Raw genomic sequence first — 6,101 nt, 5'->3', positions numbered from 1 at the left:
GACCCTGGATTGTTCGGCCTGTGCATGTTGCTAGTCCTCAACGAGAGGAGCCCCCCCCCCGTTTTCTTCGAAAGCAGGGTGGGGTGAGTGGATATGAAGAACACGTCGGCACCAAAAGATCCAGAGATGTACGAATTCCGCCTCCGGGAATCCTCCAGGCAACGGAAGAGGCAAAGGGGAAATGATCACAACTGTCATTGGATCGGGAGTCCTATCGTTGTGTAGGCAGTCCTCGACTTACGACCGCAAGGGAGCCCCAAAAACCTCCGTGGTTAAACGAGACATTTACGAAGTGAGTTTTGCCCCCTGTTCACGATCTTCCTCGCCTCGGTTGTTAAACGGATCACTGCAGTTGACTTGTTAGCAACCCGGTCCTTAAATGAATCCAGCCACAAAAGGGGATCACGGCAGCCGTCGTAAATATGAACCGGCGGCCAAGCGTCCGAATTTCGATCACGGGACCACGACGGGGGAGGCTGCAGAGCTGGCAATTCCGACCAACGGTCCTAAGTCGCTTTTTTTCCCAGTGGCGTCGTGACTTCGAACCGTCACTAAACGAACAGTCGTAAGTCGAGGACTGCCTGGAGATCCCTTCTCCTGCGAACACGGAGGAAGCGGATTGAGAAATATATTATTTGGGGGGAGAAGAGGCCCTTTCGCAACTGAACACGCCGAGGGCGGTCCGTTTCCCCCCCCCTGACCAAAATAAATCCTGTTTTAAGTGACATTCCTCTCGAAAGAAATGCTGAATTTCAAGCAGGTCCTTTGTGTTGACGTGTCTTTCCAGAGGGCGACAAGAGTTAAGAAGGCAAAAACCGACAAATTACTTGGCAGTTGCATTCTTTTTGCTGAAATCTTTAGCCTACGGCTTCCTAATGACCCAGATTGAGTAAAAGTGGTTTTTGTTTTTCCCCCTCTCTGAAACGACCCACAATCGCATTACACAATCCCAGTAGGGACATATAAACTGACTTAAAGAGTTTTTGTTTTTTTTACCAAAACAATTTTTATTGGTTTTCCATTTTACACCAACACAGCCTAAGAACCCACGTGGAAATGTGGTGATCCATTTTTTAAAAACAAACAATAACATAGTAAATACATACCTATTATTTCTTTAAAATTTCCCTCTCTATCTCTATAGAATATTATAATCAGATTAATACATTTTCATTGAATTCATTCATTACTATGTCTAACCATCAACTACATTAATCAATAGGAAAAAAAATTAATCTATAAAAACCTATATTTCTTCTCACATTTAACTTAGGCTTAGTGAACTCCATTTATTTAAAGACATTATAATCAAGTCAATATCTAAAACCAATTCATTCACTAATATAACATTTCATCCAAATCATATAATTAAAAATAAAGTAACATTCTCTAGCTATTTATATTATTATAAACTCATTAAAACCTTTCTAAAACAAATTTTCATTGAATATATCACTCAAAGATCCTGTATCATGCTTTCTTAATTTTACAAATATTTAATCTTAAACTAACATATTCATTTACTATTCAGGTGCCCCAAGTGTTTTTTTATTTAAGCATTATTAACTCCAAAGGTAAATTCTTCTCTTTCTCACCAATCTTCTATTGTTTTTCATTATTTCTCCAAATCTCCAATAATTAATTCCATCATTTCCTATATTTCAGTTCTTTTCTCATTATACCATTATACTTAAAGAGTTTTATCGACATTATGTGTTGCTTTAGACCAGGGTTTCCAAACTTGGCCACCTTAAGACTGGCGACTTACAAAGCAGTCCTCACACTTATAACCGCTGCGGCATGAGCCAATTTGGGGGGGGGGAGTATCTTAATCAGAAGAGAGCTGGAAGGGCATCTTAGAGGTCTTCTAGTCCAACCCCCCTGCTCAAGCAGGAGACCCTAGACCGTTTCAGACAAATATGTAATCAGAAGAGAGCTGGAAGGGACCTCGGAGGCAGAAACCAACCCTAACCCCCCCCACCCAGTCTCTCTGCCCCAAACAGAAACCAGGTCTGCAGAAATGCATATGTGATAATGTTGTCAGAAAGATGGGAGCCAGGAAGCTGATGGGATTAGAAAGACAAAGATCCCTAGAATCAACAATCACTCAGACCAAAAAACCCAACACAGGACATAGCCATCAGCCACAGCCCCAGGGAAGCAGGATATGACCTTTGGGACACAATAGGATTAACCCACCACCATCAGAATACCAGAAAGGCAGACTCAGACTCCGGTCCAAGTCCACACCACAGGAACAACTCCAAACAAAAGCCCAAGAAGGTATAAAAACCCACAATTCCCTGCTACGTGGTCACTTTTTCCCAGAGCCATCTTGCTTGAGCAGGGGGCTGGACTAGAAGACCTCCAAGGTCCCTTCCAGCTCTATTCTATTCTGAATTCTGAATTCTGTCTGTCTGGCTGTCTGTCCTCTTCAATAAACTGAAACCTTCTTTCTAAAGCAGTCTCCATTTTGATTATTCCCGGCTTGGACTGGACCCTGATGAAAGGTTTTTCTTCCAACAGTGCTTTGGAAAATAAGTTGACCCCCCTCTTCTTTGGGGCAGCCCCTCAAATACTGGAAGACTGCTATCATGTCCCCACCCCCAATACTTCTTTTTCTCTGGACTGGCCATTCCCAAATCCTGCAACCGTTTTTCCCATGTTTTGGTCTCCAGGCCTTTAATCATCTTAGTTGCTCTTTTATTACTCCTGGACTTCAACTCCCAGAATTCCTGAGCCAGCATGGGGGGACTATGGCTCCCTTGATGACTCGTGGACTTCAACTCCCAGAATTCCTCAGCCAGCATGGCTCAACTTGGAAACCTCTGCCTTTCCCCTCAACATGGCTGGTTCAGGAATTCTGGCAGTTGAAATCCACGAGTCATAAAACAGCTACGGTCGTAAAGTGGATCATTGTAACCACTAAGTGAATCCTCCAGTCATTAAGCAAGTCCCCAGTGTCGGAAGCCGTCTGGGAAGGTCGCAAATGTGCGACCACGTGACCCCTGGGATGTTGCGACCGTGTAAACACAGGCCGGTGAATTTTGATGTCGGCATTAATGGGATGCTGTGATGGTTGTAGGTGTGAGGACCAGCCACTTTTTTTCAGGACTGACGTATCTTCCAACGGTCGTTAAATGAACGGTCGTAAGCCGAGGACTTCCTGCGAAGGAAGAGTTTGTGTGGGATGCTTCTGGAACCCTGGAAGGTAAAAAACAGCCCAAGACGTGCAGAGGAGGTGGTGATAGATAAATTCCTGATGCAAATGGGTGGGAAGACTGGAAGTGATCCCACGCTCGCTTGTCAAGAGAGGTTCTTGTGACAACACAGGTTGTGCAATTGTCTCACCGTTACAGGCAGCTTGATGAACTGAGCCCAGTTGTGACACTTGCTGAGTTACAGCAAAGCTGGGCTGGCCTGAAGAAAGGATGTTGGGATTGTATAATGCGCCTCACAAGGTTTTTGAGAAGAGCTGTTTTTTCTCAACCTTGGCCACTTTAAGAGTTGTGGATTCAACTCCCAGAATTCCCCAGATAGAACAGAATAGAATAGAATAGAATAGAATAGAATAGAATAGAATAGAATAGAAATATGGAATATGGAATAGAAATATGGAATAGAATAGAATAGAATAGAATAGAATATATGAAATGGAATAGAATGGAATGGAATGGAATGGAATGGAATAGAATAGAATAGAATAGAATAGAAAATACAAAATAAATCAGAAAATAAAATACTTCAATACTTCATTTAGTGACTATTTGAAGTTACAACGGCACTGAAAAAAGGATTATCATTATTGTTGTTGTTGTTGTTATTATTATTATTATTATTATTCACATCTAATTTGTGAGTGCAACAAAATCGCGCAAACTGACTACAAAACTAGACATGACCGAGTTGCTAAATTAATCCACTGGGCATTGCGTAAAAAATACGACCTGCCTGTGTCCGAAAAGCCGTGGGAACCTAGGGTGGAAAAAATTGTTGAGAATGAGAGAGTGAAGATCTTGTGGGACTTTTGAATACAGACCGATAGCCATTTGGAACACAACACGCCAGATATCGCAGTTGTACAGAACTGAAGCGTACAGCTGATTGATATCGCTGTACCAGGAGATGCCAGAGTCGAAGAAAAAAATGATGAAATATCGCGACCTGGCCATCGAAACTGCGCGATTGTGGATGAAACGTGTAACAGTGGTACCCATTGTCATCGGGGCACTGGGAACTGTGTCCAAAAACACTGCAAAATGCATCAAGAAACTGCAGCTTCCTGCAATAACTCCAGCAATGCTACAAAAAACTGCACTACTCGGAACATCTTACATTCTAAGGAGGTACCTGGTTGACACCTAGGATGCTGGTAGCAACCCGTGTCAACCGTCAGCGCCAGCCAATTTGAATGTTCAGTTGACTGAGGTTCATGTCTAATTATTATTATTATTATTATTATTATTATTATTATTATTATTATTATTATTATTATTATTATTATTATTAATAATAATAATAATAATAATAATAATAATAATAATAATAATAATAAAGTAGCAACAAGGGTGCATTGGAAGATCTGCAAGAAATATCATTTGCCTGTAAGCCAGAACCGGTGGGATCATAAAATAGAGAAAGTCATAGAAAATGATAAAGTTAAACTGCTCTGGGACTTCAGAATTCAAACAGACGAGCACCTGCAACATAACACCCCGGACTTAACAATTGTCGATAAGAAAGACAAAAAAGTCTGGATAGTGGACGTGGCAGTGCCTGGAGACAGCAGAACAGACGAGAAAGAACTGGAGAAGATCACAAAATACAAAGACCTACAAATAGAAACAGAAAGACTGTGGCAAAGGCAAGCAAGGGTAGTACCAATAGTAATAGGCGCCTTGGGTGCAATCCCAAAACAACTGGAGCACCACTTGGACACCATCATCGGCATTGACAAATTCGCCATCAGTCAATTGCAAAAGGCGGCCTTACTAGGAACCGCTTCCATCCTGCGACGAGATCTGTAATACCGTCAAACGTCCACATCTGCCTATCCCAGGTCCTTGGGAAGGACTTGATAGGTAGACAAAAATGCCAAATCCAGTCTGAACATCTGGCTGACTGTACGATGATTAATTATAACAACAACAACAACAATAATAATAATGTTGGAAGAGACCTTGGAGGTCATCTAGTCCAACCCCCTGCTCAGGCAGGAAGCCCTATACCATCATATACCCTATACTTGTGACCGTTTTTCACACTTAACGACCATTGCATCATCCCCAGATCGTAAAATGGGGCAAAACCCGCTGAGCTGCTGCCTTGCTTCGCCACAAAAAAATTCGCGTTCAGTTGTGGTTCAATATCTGCATTTCTGTTACTGCCTCATTCATTTCTGGCCTTTTAAGAATCCGCGGCTCCATTTGCACAGCACAATTCATGTAGAATATTAAGTTAATTTGTCCATTTCACGAGGCCCAGCTAACCAGTTTCCGGGCTTTGCTCCATGCCTCAAAACTCTAAACCAGCCAAACAGGATGAAAGAAACCACAATAAACAAAGAATTAAAGGTTATTTACTGGCGTCTCTCCAAAACAAGCTGTATTGCAGCTTCTGGAATGTTGGTCCACGGTTCACCGAAAGAAAGCGAGCCAAAGAATTTCTTTTTAAGAATTTGTCTAGCTGGAGTTCGAATCCGGCTCTTCAAAATTCCAGCTTTTCAAGGGAGAAACTTTAAAGATATCTGAGATCAGTTGAAGTCCACCCGTCTTAAAGCAGGCTGGCTGGGGAATTCTGGGAGTTGAAGTCCACCCATCTTAAAGAAAGCTGTAGGTAGGTAGATAGGTAGGTAGATAGGTAGATAGGTAGATAGGTAGATAGGTAGATAGGTAGATAGGGATGGATGGATGGATGGATGGATGGATAGGTAGATAGATAGATAGATAGATAGATAGATAGATAGATAGATAGATAGATAGATAGGGATGGATGGATGGATGGATAGGTAGGTAGATAGGTAGATAGGTAGGTAGATAGGTAGGTAGATAGGTAGGTAGATAGGTAGATAGGTAGATAGGGATGGATGGATGGATGGATGG

The sequence above is a fragment of the Protobothrops mucrosquamatus genome, unplaced genomic scaffold (genome assembly GCF_001527695.2).
Source record: "Protobothrops mucrosquamatus isolate PMUCROS unplaced genomic scaffold, P.Mucros_1.0 scaffold3151, whole genome shotgun sequence".
NCBI lineage: Eukaryota > Metazoa > Chordata > Lepidosauria > Squamata > Viperidae > Protobothrops > Protobothrops mucrosquamatus.
The sequence above is the reverse complement of the archived record's forward strand: the minus strand, read 5'-3'. Positions refer to the sequence as shown.